The 14,061-nt window shown below is 42.3% G+C and overlaps 1 protein-coding gene across 4 annotated transcripts in view; it reads right to left on the reverse strand.

The window, feature by feature from the left end:
• The window catches only part of PBLD (phenazine biosynthesis like protein domain containing), a 42,285-nt gene that overhangs the window by 26,819 nt on the left and 1,405 nt on the right, over positions 1–14,061 (reverse strand). The window lies entirely within an intron of this gene.

The following is a 14,061-nucleotide window of genomic DNA, read 5'->3' on the forward strand; positions in this document are numbered from 1 at the left end:
CCTTTTTTAAAAGAATGTATTTTTTTCTAATTAAAAAATATGCTCATTATAAAAAACTTGGAAAATAAAAAAGACCCATAAGTGCACAAATTAGCAATAACATTATTAATGTTCTGCATATACAGCTTTTATCAGAACTTTTACCCTCTTAACGGTAAATTGGCCCTCTGTATTCTCAGGGGATAGATTCCAGGACCCCCTAAGGATATCACACTCCACAGATGCTCAAATCCCTTATATAAAGTAGCATAACTGAAGGGCCATTTCAGTTATGCTAATTGGAAAATACTGTATAGCATGAGTATTTTCCAATGACACCAAATGCTTCAAAAGCATCATTTTAATAGATTTACAATATGTTTGTGGATATGCTCTAAGTTGTTTAACCACATCCTTTTGGGGGAATATTTAAGTTGTTTCTAATTTTTCATTTGTAAAGATAATTCAGTGATCAAACCTGTTGAATGTAAATTTTGGTCTGTGTTCCTGATTCTTTTATGTACATTCCTAAAAATGAAATCCCTGAGTCAAAGTGTACAGATGTTTTAACTTAAACAGTTAAATTTATCTGCAGAAAAAGTATACCAATTTGACAGTATATGAGTGTCTGACCATTGCTAATCTAATAGATTTTAAAATATCTTGTTTTCATTTGTGTTTCTTATTTTGTTGTTGTTTTGTTTTGTTTTGTTTGAGACAAAGTCTAACTGTGTTGCTGAAGCTAGAGTGTTCAGTGGTGTGATCTCGGCTCACTGCAACCTCCAACTCCCGGGTTCAAGCAATTCCTTGCATCAGCCTCCTGAGTAGCTGGGATTACAGGTTCCCACCACCACACCTGGCTAATTTTTGTATTTTTAGTAGAGACGGGGTTTCACCATTTTGGCCAGGCTGGTCTTGAACTCCTGACCTTGTGATCCACCTGCCTCAGCCTCCCAAAGTGCTGGGGTAATAGGCATGAGCCACCTCGCCCAGCCTTTTTTTTTTTTTTTTTTTTTTTTTTTTGAGACAGAGACTTGCTCTGTCACCAGGCTGGATTGCAGTGGCACAATCTCCACTCACTGCAACCTCCACCTCCTGGGTTCAAGCAATTCTCATGCCTCAGCCTCCCGAGTAGCTGGTATTACAGGCACATGCCACCACACCCAGCTAATTTTTTAAGTAATTTTTGTAGAGATGGGTTTTTGTCATGTTGGCTAGGCTGGTCTTGAACTCCTGACTTAAGTAATCCTCCCACCTAGGCCTCCCAAAGTGCTGGGATTATAGGCGTGCCCCACTGCACCCAGCCTGCATAGTGTGTGTGTGTGTGTGTGTGTGTGTGTGTGTGTCCATTCTCTTGAATTTTAATCTTGGTTCCATTTACCATGTAAATAAATGTAGGAAAGTCATAAAGCTCCCTTGTCCAAATAGTTTAGTCATTAAACCTGCCCATGGATGTGCCTGGGGAGAGTGAGGCATATTTGTCCCTCTGTAATACTCTTAGTTTGTTTACAGTTTTCCTGTCACTGCAGATGCTTGTCATTCTGCAGCTGTTAGCACAAAAGAACCCACTTCACAGCCTGGCACAGTGGTTCACGCCTGTAATCCCAGTACTTTGGGAGGCCGAGGCAGGTGGATCACTTGAGGTCAGGAGTTCGAGACCAGCCTGGCCAAATTGTGAAACACTGTCTCTACCAAAAATACAAAAATATTAGCCGGGTGTGGTGGCATGTGCCTATAATCCCAGCTACTCAGGAGGCTGAGGCAGGAGAACCACTTGAATCTCGGAGGCAGAGGTTGCAGTGAGCCGAGATTGTGCCACTGCACTCCAGCCTGGACAAGAGAGTGAGACTCTGTCTCAAAAAAAAAAAAAAAGAAAGAAAGAAAAAAAGAACCCACTTCACTCTTGTTTATGACTTCCACCTCAAAACTAGGCTACTCATTAATAAATGTCAGGTTAGTTCTTTGAAATATAAATATTTAGGACAAGTGCAGTTGCTCACGCCTGTAATCCCAACACTTTGGGATGCCAAGGCGGGTGGATTGCTTGAGGCCAGGAGTTCGGGACCAGCCTGGCCACCATGGTGAAACTCTGTCTCTACTAAAAATACAAAAGTGTGGTAGTGTGCCTATAAGCCCAGTTACTCAGGAGGCTGAGGCAGGAGAATCACTTGAATTCAGGAGGTGGAGGTGGCAGTGAGCCAAGATCACAACACTGCACTGCAGCCTGAGCGACAGGTCAAGACTCCTTCTCAAAACAAACAAACAAACAAAAAAACTAAATGCTCTCTACAAGAGACAAACTTTAGATTCAAAGACACAAATAGGTAAAAATAAAAGAGTGAAAAAAAGATATGCCATGAAAAAAGTAACCAAAAGAGAGCTGGAGCAGCTATACTAATAATATCAGACAAAATAAACTTTAAGACAAAAGTTGTTACTAGAAACAAACGGCATTTTATAACAATACATGGAACAATCCATCAGGAAGATATCACAATTATAAACATATACACATCTAATAACAGAACCCCAAAATACATGATGCAAAAAATGATAGAATTAAAGGTAGAAATAGGCAATTCAACAACAATACAGTCATCCCTTGGTATCCACAAGGCACTGGTTCCAGGAGCTCCTGTGGATATCAAAATCCAAAGATAATCAAGCCCATTATATAAAATGGTGTGTATTTGCATATAGTTTATTCACATCCTCCCATATACTTAAATCATTTCTAGATTCTTATAATACCTAATACTATGTAAATGTTATGTCAATACTTCTAGCAATATATTTCTTTTTTATTTGTATTTTTATTGTTGTAATTTCTTTCTTTCCTTCTTTAAATTTTTTTTAATTTTAATTTTTTTCATTTTTAATAGAGATGGGATTTCACTATGTTGCCCAGGCTCCTGGGCCTCAAGCAATCTGACCCCTCAGCCTCCTAAAGTGCTAAGATTACAGGCATGAGCCACTGTGCCTGACACCTTTTAATATTTTGGTTTTTGTTTTTCGTTTTTGAGACAGAGTCTCACTCTGTCTCCCAGGCTGAAATGCAAAGGCACAATCTCTGCTCACTGCAACCTCCACCTCCCAGGCTCAAGGGATTCTCATGCCTCAGCCTCCCGAGTAGCTGGGAATACAGGTGCCTACCACCATGCCTGGCTAATTTTTGTATTTTTAGTAGAGATGAGGTTTCACCATGTTGGCCAGACTGGTCTCAAACTCCTGACCTCAGGTGATCTTCCTGCCTTGGCCTCCTGAAGTGCTGGGATTACAGGTATGAGCTGCCATGCCCAGTCTCCCTTTTAATATTTTTAGTTTCGTTTCTTTTCTTTTTTCTTTTTCTTTGCTTTATTCTTTTAATATTTTTGATCCACGGTTGGTTGAATCCACAGCTGCAGGACCCACAGGTATGGAGAACCGACTATAGTTGGAGATTTCAATGCCTACTTTCAACAATTGATAAAACAGCTAGACAGAAGATCATCAAGGAAACAGAAGACTTGAGTAACACTATAAAGCAACTAGACCCAACAGACACCTAGAGAACACTCTGCAACAACAGCACGCAACACATTCTTCTCAAGAGCACATGAAACATTCTCCAGAGCAGACCACTTGCTAGCCCATAAAAGAAGTCTCAACAAATGTAAAGGATTAAAATCATATAAAGCATGTCCTTCAACCATAATGGAATGAAATTATATAACAGATGGAAAAGGAAATTTGGGAAATTCAAAAAATGTGAAAATTAAACAACATTCCCCAATATTAAAAAGACGTAGCGCTTCCTGGAGACATGACTGATTCTAGCATGAGTGCAGGAAAAAGACCAGATGAGGCGGGAATCTCTTCTAGTACTACACAGTAAGGCAGTACTCAAAAAAAATAAATAAAAAGTAATACATGCCTGGGCACAGTGGCTCATGCCTGTAATTTTAGCACTTTGGGAGGCTAAGGGGGCAGATCACTTGAGGTCAGGAGTTCAAGACCAGCCTGGCCAACATGGTGAGACCCCATCTCTGCTAAAAATTCAAAAAAATTAGCTGGGCATGGTGGCGCCTGCCTGTAATCCCAGCTACTGGGGGAAGCCTGAGGCAGGAGAATCACTTGAACCCAGGAGACAGAGGTTGCAGTGAGCTGAGAATGCACTACTGCATTCCAACCTGGGTGACAAAGTGAGACTCCATCTCAAAAAAAAAAAAAGAATACAGGAGCCAACCTGGAAGAGCTCCCAATGCCCTAAGCAAGAACAATGTGAGTAACAAAATAAGCGACATAGTATTGGATTATAACCCAAAGATAAAATTAATAGCCATAACCCATACTCACATAAATAAAAGACTACATAAATAAATGGAGGAGAAAAGACAAACTTCCTTACAGAATTCCAAATAGCTTATCTAGCCAACTACCTAATCTCCTTCCCAGGAGATGGAGCTTAACTTCTCCTGTCCCCTGAGTATGGGCTGCATTCAGTAACTTCCTTCCCAAGAACAGAGCATGGACAGACAGTAAAGAGTAACTCTACGGTGGAGAAACTTAGCAAACACTACCTCAGTCAGGTGAGCAAGATGAAGAGTCATGTTATTATCATGTGAAAAGAATGGCATTTTACCTCCGTGGTTTTCCTCCCAAGAAGCTATAACCCTTGTCTAATCCAGAGAAAAACATCAGAAAAAACCCAACTGAAGAATATTCCACAAAATATCTGACCAGCAGATGCTAAGGAGACATGATGACTAACATAATGTGGTATCCTGGATGGGATCCTAGAATGGAAAAAGGACATTAGGGGAAAACTACTGAGCCCTACATAAAATTTGGAGTTTAGTTAATAGTAATGGATCAGAGCTGGGCACAGTGGCTCATGCCTGTAATCCCAGCACTTTGGGAGGCTGAGGTGGGCGGATCACGAGGTCAAGAGATCAAGACCATTATGGTCAACATGATGAAACTCTGTCTCTACTAAAAATACAAAAATTAGCTGGGCGTGGTGGCGCACACCTGTAGTCCTAGCTACTTAGGAGGCTGAGGCAGGAGAATTGCTTGAACCCAGGAGGCGGAGGTTACAGTGAGCCGAGATCTCGCCATTGCACTCCAGCCTGGAGCCTGGCAATGGAATGAGACTCTGTCTCAAAAAAAAAAAAAAAAAAAGAAAAAAAGAAAGAAAGAAAAAAGAGATCCTGGGCTAGAAGCATCCAGGTAAGCTGCCCCAAGATTTCTGATCCACAGAAATTGTGAAATAATGAAAGTTTGTTGTTTTAAGCTGTTAAATTTTGGAGCAATTTGTTACACAGCAATAATAACTAATAGAGTATACTTCCTTTTATGTAGAATAATCAGAAGCATCCCCCACAAAAACACTGGGACAATTTGCATTCCATCTGTTTGATAGTTATATTCTTCATTGTAAATAACAAATTCTCATTCTGTTTTTTACAACAGATCCCACAGCAAACTTACTTAGCCTGAGGCCATGCCAAAAAACTTATTTTGAAGTATAAAAGCAAAATATATGTCAATGAATGCCAAATATACATTCCTATCCCAGATTAATTTCCTACTAGACACACATTCACTTGGATAATACATGGCATCTCAAAATCAACACACCCAGTATTCCTATATTTCCTATGTCAGTTACAATTCTCACCATCCAACCGTAAGCCAAAAATAATTCGTCCTTGATTTCTTTTCACTCACCTGTGCACAGCCTCCCTACTGAATTACTAAACTCTGCTGATAAATAGCTCCTAAACATTTCTTAAAGATAGCCTCTTATATCTATCCCATTGCTCTAGTTTAAGTGCTCATCATCTCTGCTGGTCCTTCTTCTAGTCTTCTCTTTTCTCATCTTCCCAATATCTACCCTCCACACTTTATTTTTATTTTTTTGAGACAGGGTCTCACTCTCTCACCCAGACTGGAGTGCAGTGGCACAATTTTGACTCACTGCAACCTCTGCCTCATAGGCTCAAGCGATTCTCCTGCCTCAGCCTCCCAAATAGCTGGGATTACAGGCGTGCACAACTACCACCTGGCTAATTTTTGTATTTTTAGTACAGACAGGGTTTCACCATGTTGGCCAGGCTGGTCTTGAACTCCTGACCTCAAATGATCGACCTGCCTTGGCCTCCCAAAGTGCTTGGATTACAGGTGTGAGCAATATGCCCGGCCAACTCTCCACACTTTAATCAGAACTATCTAATGAAAACACTACACTGGTTCAGGCTCAGTGGCTCACGCTTATAATCCCAGCACTTTGTGTGGCCTGGGGGTGCGGATCACTTGAGGTGAGGATTTCGAGACTAGCCTGGCCAACATGGCGAAACCCTGTGTCTACCTAAAAATACAAAAATTAGCCAGGTGTGGTGCCGTATGCCTGTAGTCCCAGCTACTCAGGAGGCTGAGGCAGGAGAATCACTTGAACCTGGAAGGCAAAGGTTGCAACGAGCTGAGATCACACCACTGCACTCCAGCCTGGCAACAGAGTGAGACTCTATCTCAAAAAACAAAACAAAACGAAACCCCAATAAATACTACATTGATCATCTATCTTAAAAGACTGGCAGAGTTTCCACTTCTGCCAAATTATTCTGTACACCCATGCCTCGGATCTTACTGTGTCCTCAAGTGTAAATGCCTTTCCTATTTTTCATGGGCCAGCTAAATTTTACTTATCCTCCAACAGTTAGCTCAGGAGTTATCTCCTTCAGAAAGCTTTCCCTGAGCCTCAGACTTTGTGAATGGCCAGATTCTGTGCTCCCCAAACACTCTGTGCTTACCCTATTTTATCACTTGATATAGTTTAATGTAACTTATCTAAGTAATGGAATGTATCTGTATGCTCTTGAAAGTCAGCGACAGCTTCACTTTATGTACTTGTATTTTTTTTTTAGCTTATCCAACATTATAGAATGTACTTGGTTTTTGTTTTTTTTTTTTTTAGACAGAGTTCCACTCTTGTTACCCGGGCTGGAGTGCAATAGCGCGATCTCGGCTCACCGCAACCTCCGCCTCCCGGGTTCAGGCAATTCTCCTGCCTCAACCTCCTGAGTAGCTGGGATTACAGGCACACACCACCGTGCCCAGCTAATTTTTTGTATTTTTAGTAGAGACAGAGTTTCACCATGTTGACCAGGATGGTCTCGATCTCTTGACCTCGTGATCCACCTGCCTCGGCCTCCCAAAGTGCTGGGATTACAGGCGTGAGCCACCGCGCCCGGCCCTGTTTTGTTTTGTTTTTGTTTTTTGAGACGGAGTCTTGCTCTGCTGCCAAGGTTGGAGTGCAGTGGTGCAATTTCAGCTCACTGCAACCTTCACCTCCTGAGTAGCTGGGATTACAGGTGTGCAGCACCATGCCCGGTTAATTATTTTTGTATTTTTAGTAGAGATGTGGTTTCACCATGTTGCCCAGGCTGATCTTGAACTCTTGACCTCACGTGATCTGCTGGCTTCAGCCTTCCAGAGTGCCAGGATTATAGATGTGAGCCACTGTGCCAGGCTGTACTTGTATTTTTTATGTATGGAGAGAAACATATATTGATCTACTAGGAATTCAGTAATGCTCTCAAATCAATTTCCATTTATTAATAGTAGCTCCATTTGCCTATACTGGAAAATCAGCAGTACATTACATATTAAATATTATTTATTCTGTCTGCAGAATAGTTCATATGAGTTACAGATTTCACTGGAATAATTTCCTGGTTCGCAATGTAGTTCTTAGGACACTGTACTTACTTTAAAAATTCTATTAAACTCACTGTTATTAAATGAGTTTAGCAGGAATGAACCAGATTCATTAACAATGCTACGGCAAACACAAAACAGCATTGAACTAGAATTAACATTATTTCAATTAATCTCCACCCTACGTGATAACCTAACAACACATTTTAGAGATTAAGAAACTGAGGCGGCCAGGCACGGTGGCTCACGCCTGTAATACCAGCACTTTGGGAAGCTGAGGCGGGCAGATCACGAGGTCAGGAGATCAAGACCATCCTGGCCAACATGGTGAAACCCCGTCTCTACTAAAAAAACAAAAGTTAGCCAGGTGTGGTGGCACCTGCCTATAATCCCAGCTACTCAGGAGGCTGAGGCAGGAGAATCACTTGAACCAGGGAGTCAGAGGTTGCAGTGAGCCAAGATCACACCACTGCACTCCAGCCTGGCAATAGGGCGAGACCCCATCTCAAAAAAAAAGGGAAAAGAAACAGGTTCAGAAAAGTTAACTGGTTCAGAACCAATTCACTGGTAGCTGGTGTCACAACTGGGACTCCTGGATTATGAAGTTTTGCCATTTGCTTTTTTGATAAACTTTGGAACATTACTTTATCTCCTGAGTTTTCCATGTCTTGCACTTGGTCCATGAAATAACTTTGCAAGACTGTAGTGAAAATGAACTACTTAAAGTGTCCCTGCCCCCAGTGTTACCACCATTATTATTTGTAGACTGAAAAACACAGGTATATGAATAATGAGATCTATATTTTTATATACCACCAAAAAGCTTAAAATCACGTTGGGGGGAAATGGTCTATTACTCTATTATCAATGCTGTATTTTCTTTTATTTTTTTCTTTTGAGTCGGAGTTTTGCTCTTGTTGCCCAGGCTGGAGTGCAATGGCGTGATCTTGGCTCACCACAACCTCCGCTTCCCAGGTTCGAGCAATTCTCCTGCCTCAGCCTCCCAAGTAGCTGGGATTACAGGCGCATGCCACCACACCCGGCTAATTTTGTATTTTTAGTAGAGAAAGGCTTTCTCCGTGTTGGTCAGGCTGGTCTCGAACTCCTAACCTCAGGTGATCTGCCCACCTCGGCCTCCCAGAGTGCTGGGATTACAGGCATGAGCCACTGCGCCAAGCCAATGCTGTATTTTTGAAGTTAGTAATGTGCTTATGACATATGAAAAGCAGCACAATAATTTGATTTAAATTATTTAAGTAATTATCTTTTTTTTTTGAGATGAAGTCTTGCTCTTTCGCCAGGCTGGAATGCAGTGGCACCATCTCGGCTCACTGCAATCTCCATCTCCTGGATTCAAGCGATTCCCCTGCCTCAGACTCCTGAGTAGCTGGGACTACAGGCGCACGCCACCATGCCCAGCTAATTTTTTGTATTTTAGTAGAGACAGGGTTTCACCCTGGCCAGGATGGTCTCGAAATCCTGACCTCATGATCTGCCTGCCTCAGCCTCCCAAAATGCTGAGATTAAAGGCATGAGCCACTACACCTGGCCTAAGTAGTTATCTTTTTAAGCTGCTTTCCCTAGCCTTCACAGCAATTCACTGGAACAAAAAGAATGTTCAATTAGTTTAATTATTTTCAAAAAGTAGAGAAAGAATGTGTTTAGGTGCTTTCTTCCTTTTGAGTTTTCATTTGTTTATTTAGTACAATTATTAAGATTGAATAGGTCTTCTGGTTTCCAGATTCACAAAGAACACTTAGGTGACTTAGAGAAACAAGAAAGTATCAAGAATATAAACTGTGTAATTGTCTCATCTTGAGAAACAATGTTGAACCATAATAAAGGAGATCAGTGCTTTCTAAAGACAATATATACGTAGATACTTTAAGTACTTGTATTTTAAGTACATAAACCAAAGCATAAGTATATAAACCAAAGAATAAGCATTTCACAGTCTTAGACAAATTTAGTTTTAAAAGGCACTAACTACCTTAATTAGACACTCCTAGAAAGTCAGTGGATTTTGTTACATTTTTTAGATTATTTGGTTTTTATATAGGCAAAAGATTACAATAATCCAGTTTTTATGGTACTTTCCAATGCCACTGGGGGTATGTGAACAACTATCTTAACTAATTTTTTATTAATGTGCCTTCCCTCCCCCTGAAGAGTGTAATCTCTTTCAATTTCCCTTTCTCTCAGGCTCTGCATGGAATTTTCCTCTCCTCTTCATTCCGTTGGTGTAATACATAATCACATGTTTGTTGTCTTGTTTTCCTCTGGGTCGCATGGATACTTCCATTTCCTTCTCCTTTTTCATCTTTTCTCTCATTATGGTCTCTAACAGGATCCTCTCCAGGGTCCCTCTGATCTCTATGCTAATGGGAAAGCACTGGAATGATGGAAAGAAAGACAAAGAGGAAAAAAAGTCCCAAAAGCAGCTGGGAGTCCCTAGTTCTAACCATCTCTATGGAAACACTTCCACAGAGATAGGTCTGAAAAGAATTCCATAGGGATCACTGGAGCAGTGGTGAGCCAATCTCACCAAGCCTTATTTACAGAATTCAACTTGCAAATGTGAATAGTTGACAAGACTTTTTTTTAAGAAAGTAGTAAAATAGGAAGCCAAATAAAACGTCATTTATGACTCTGTAGCGGTTTGGTTTTTTTTTTTTTGAAACAGAGTCTCGCTCTGTCACCCAGGCTGGAGTGCAGTGGCATGATCTCAGCTCATTGCAACCTCTGCCCCCACCCCCAGGTTCAAGCGATTCTCATGCCTCAGCCTCCCAAGTAGCTGGGATTACAGGCGTGTGCCACCATGCCCAGCTCATTTTTTGTATTTTTAGTAGAGACAGTTTCACTATGTTGGCCAGGTTGGTCTTGAACTCAAGACTTCATGTGATCCACCCGCCTTGGCCTCCCAAAGTACTGGGATTACAGGCGCAAGCCACCGCACCCAACCTATATAGTTTTGTTTTATTTTGTTTTTTTGAGATGGAGTCTTGCTCTGTCACCATGCTGGAGTGCAGTGACACAATCTCGGTTCATTGCAACTTCCGTCTCCCGGGTTCAAGCGATTCTCCTGCCTCAGCCTCCCGAGTAGCTGGGACTGCAGGCACGTGCCACCATGCCCAGCTAATTTTTTTATTTTTAGTAAAGACGGGGTTTCACCATGTTGGCCAGGATGGTCTCGATCTCTTGACCACCCGCCTCAGCCTCCCAAAGTGCTGGGATTACAGGTGTGAGCCACTGCACCCAGCCTACGGTTTATTTTTTAACTCAAAACTTCCTACTGTAATAATAAAAAGGCAAAAAGGATGTGTACACCAATTTCAAGTCCTTCCTAAGCATGCACATTGGCAAAGAGTGCCTAACCCAAAGAAATGGCAAGCAACCAACCAAGCAAGCAAGCAGCAGTTTGGTAGCGAAAAGTCATTCATGTCATTAGAATGATTTTAAGATTATGGCCTATAACCACACAAAGTATGCAGAGGAATGCCAAATCCAACCAGGCAGTAAAATAGATTGAATTCAAGGAAGGAGTGAAGGAGATTACAGAATTCTATCTACCAAATCAGGTTGAAAGACTGAAAGGATAAAGTAGCCATGTAACTTGAACCCAGAAGGACCAAGGGAAGAACTCCATCAGAATTGTGGGAGCTTAGTGTTTTATACAGCAATTATTTTTTTTTTTTTTTTTTTTTTTTTTGAGACGGAGTTTCACTCTTGTTACCCAGGCTGGAGTGCAATGGCGCGATCTCGGCTCACCGCAACCTCCGCCTCCTGGGTTCAGGCAATTCTCCTGCCTCAGCCTCCTGAGTAGCTGGGATTACAGGCACGCGCCACCATGCTCAACTAATTTTTTTGTATTAGTAGAGACGGGGTTTCACAATGTTGACCAGGATGGTCTCGATCTCTTGACCTCATGATCCACCCGCCTCGGCCTCCCAAAGTGCTGGGATTATAGGCTTGAGCCACCGCGCCTGGCTAGCAATTATTTTTTTAAAAGGAGGGAGAGGGGTTGGGACTCACAGTGTCAGTGATAATGGGACTATAAAGTTTCAGGCCTGTTCAAAGATCTCCATTCAATAAGCTAGTAACAAGTCTCCTGAAATGGTAACTCCAGTATTAATTAGGTGACATAACCTCAATTTTCCAAAAATGATCACTGTTTCCTTAAATTATAGACTAGTTACACAAAGGTTCAGAGTGTTTTAAGACCCTGGCCCTTGGGTAAAACCATATGGGCTCCATATAGCTCTACCATTCAACTGTGACCTTGGGAACTATTTTCACTTCTCTAGGACTTTGGCACTTTATCTATAAAATGAAGATGTTTATTTTTCAGGATTGTAAAGAGTAGTGTAAATTGTAGTGTAGCATACTACACTCTGTACTCAATTTACACTACTCTTTACAACCCTGAAAAATAAATGTAAGCCATTGTTATTATAGCATCCTTGTTTGGTTTTCCATCTCTTGTAATGATGATCACACTGCTCTTTCTTCCTTCAACTGAGTATTTTTAGGGAGTGGGACATTGAGAGTATGTGAGCACCATGACTTAGGCAATTCTTACTGCTCCATGACTTAGAAAATTCTTACTGCCCCACACCCATCTTAAGCAGGTTTGAGGATGAATTGAAGCCTTAAAATGGAAGTTTCCATTACATGAAGGTAAATTGCTTCCTGTCTCCATCCTACACACTGCAAATCTCATGGGGGGAAAATTATACATTCTCCTATGTTGCTTGTGGGGATCGCTCCAGCGTTGAGACCACTCAGTGTCCCTGCCATAATGGAGCTTGAGCCCGGACACATTTCCCACCCCCTGGAGGCAGTCGAGACCAGTCAAAGAGAGATTTAATAGAAGTTTGAGTGTGCAGAAGCCTATTTCTGGTCCACTGATCTAAAGGCTGGGTGAAGGCTGTGTGGTTTTACTAGGCATTGTTTCTTGAAGTACCTGCTCTGGGCTAGTTTTATGACTTTGTTTACCCTCTATTGATGGGTTTTATGCTTGTTCCTGTGACTGCTATTTGCAAAGTTAATGGGTCTATCGCCTCTCTGATGACTTGCATAGATCATTAACATTTTAACTATAGGTTTCCTCACCCTGATAATGAGACCCACCTGCGTGACTTGATTGTACCCATTGTGTGACTTGATTGTACCCATTGTGTGTTTTCCGCTGCCTAAGCTTGTGGCCGATGGCTCTCTCTTCCCTTTATTAAGATAATGGCATCTGTTCTGATAATTGAGATGGGACTAAGAATGCTTATGTAAATGAGGTGGGGCAAAGAATATTCCTGTAAAATGAGGTAGGAAAAGATATATATACTAACTCTGTGTACAATAAAGTTGCTGGTTTTAGGCATTGCTAATTGGGAACTGCCTGGCCAGCCCTCCAGACTCCACTGTCCTGTCTTTTCTTTTCTTCCGCGCACTCTCTCTTCCAGGTATTGGGACCCTCTTGCAGGCCAAGAGACCCCCGCAGACGTGCCGCTCTCACCGGCCCCCGACAGTTGCTAACACCTCTCACCCTACCCCCAACAGACTTGCAATGTCTGTACCACAAAGTTCAAAGTCTTTTGGCTGGACACTGAAGGCTGTCTACAATCTAGCTTCACCCACATTTCCAACACTACCCCATCTTCCTGACAATCCATGTATGTTCCTACCTTTGCACTTGGAACTTGCACTGATTTCTTTACCAGGCTTACCCTTAACCCTTTGCGCAAAAATTCGGGGTTTTGTTTTTGAGACAATCTCGTTTGGTGGCCTAGGCTGGAGTGCACTGGTGCAATCACGGCTCACTGCAGCTTCAACCTCCAGGACACAAGCCATCTTCTTGCCCAGCCTCCCGTGTAGCTGGGACTACAAGCGTGCGCAGCCATCACTCCCGGATAATCCTTGTATTTTTTTATAGAGACAGCGTCTTACTAAGTTGCCCAGGCTGGTCTCCAACTCTTAGACTCAAGCGATCCTCCCGCCTCCGCCTCTCAAAGGAGTGAGCCACCGCAGCCGGCCTTTTGTTTCATTAGGCCATGTGTCATTAGGAACCTTAGTGACATGACAGCAAAACCAAAATGTATTTATTAGGTGTCTCTTGGAAGTACAATTTTCAACAACGCAAAAATATAGAAAACAACCCGACGTCGGTCTCCACAGGCTAATCCGTCCCCGAGGCACCGACTGCGGGAGAGATGAAAGACATCTCTCCTGCCTTCGGCCAAGGCGAAGGCCAGAGGAGAAAGAGAGGAGAAGGATCTGCAGAGAGAAGGGAAACGTGGTGGAGAGGAATTCACGCAAGAAACCCGGGTCCTGCGCGGCGCACCGGGAAGAAGCGCGCTGGGGGTAGGCCGGCAGCTCCGGGCCAGGGAAAGG

This window comes from Aotus nancymaae, unplaced genomic scaffold (genome assembly GCF_030222135.1).
Source record: "Aotus nancymaae isolate 86718 unplaced genomic scaffold, 86718_ANA_hifiasm-v0.15.2.pri h1tg000010l, whole genome shotgun sequence".
NCBI classification, from domain to species: Eukaryota; Metazoa; Chordata; class Mammalia; order Primates; family Aotidae; genus Aotus; species Aotus nancymaae.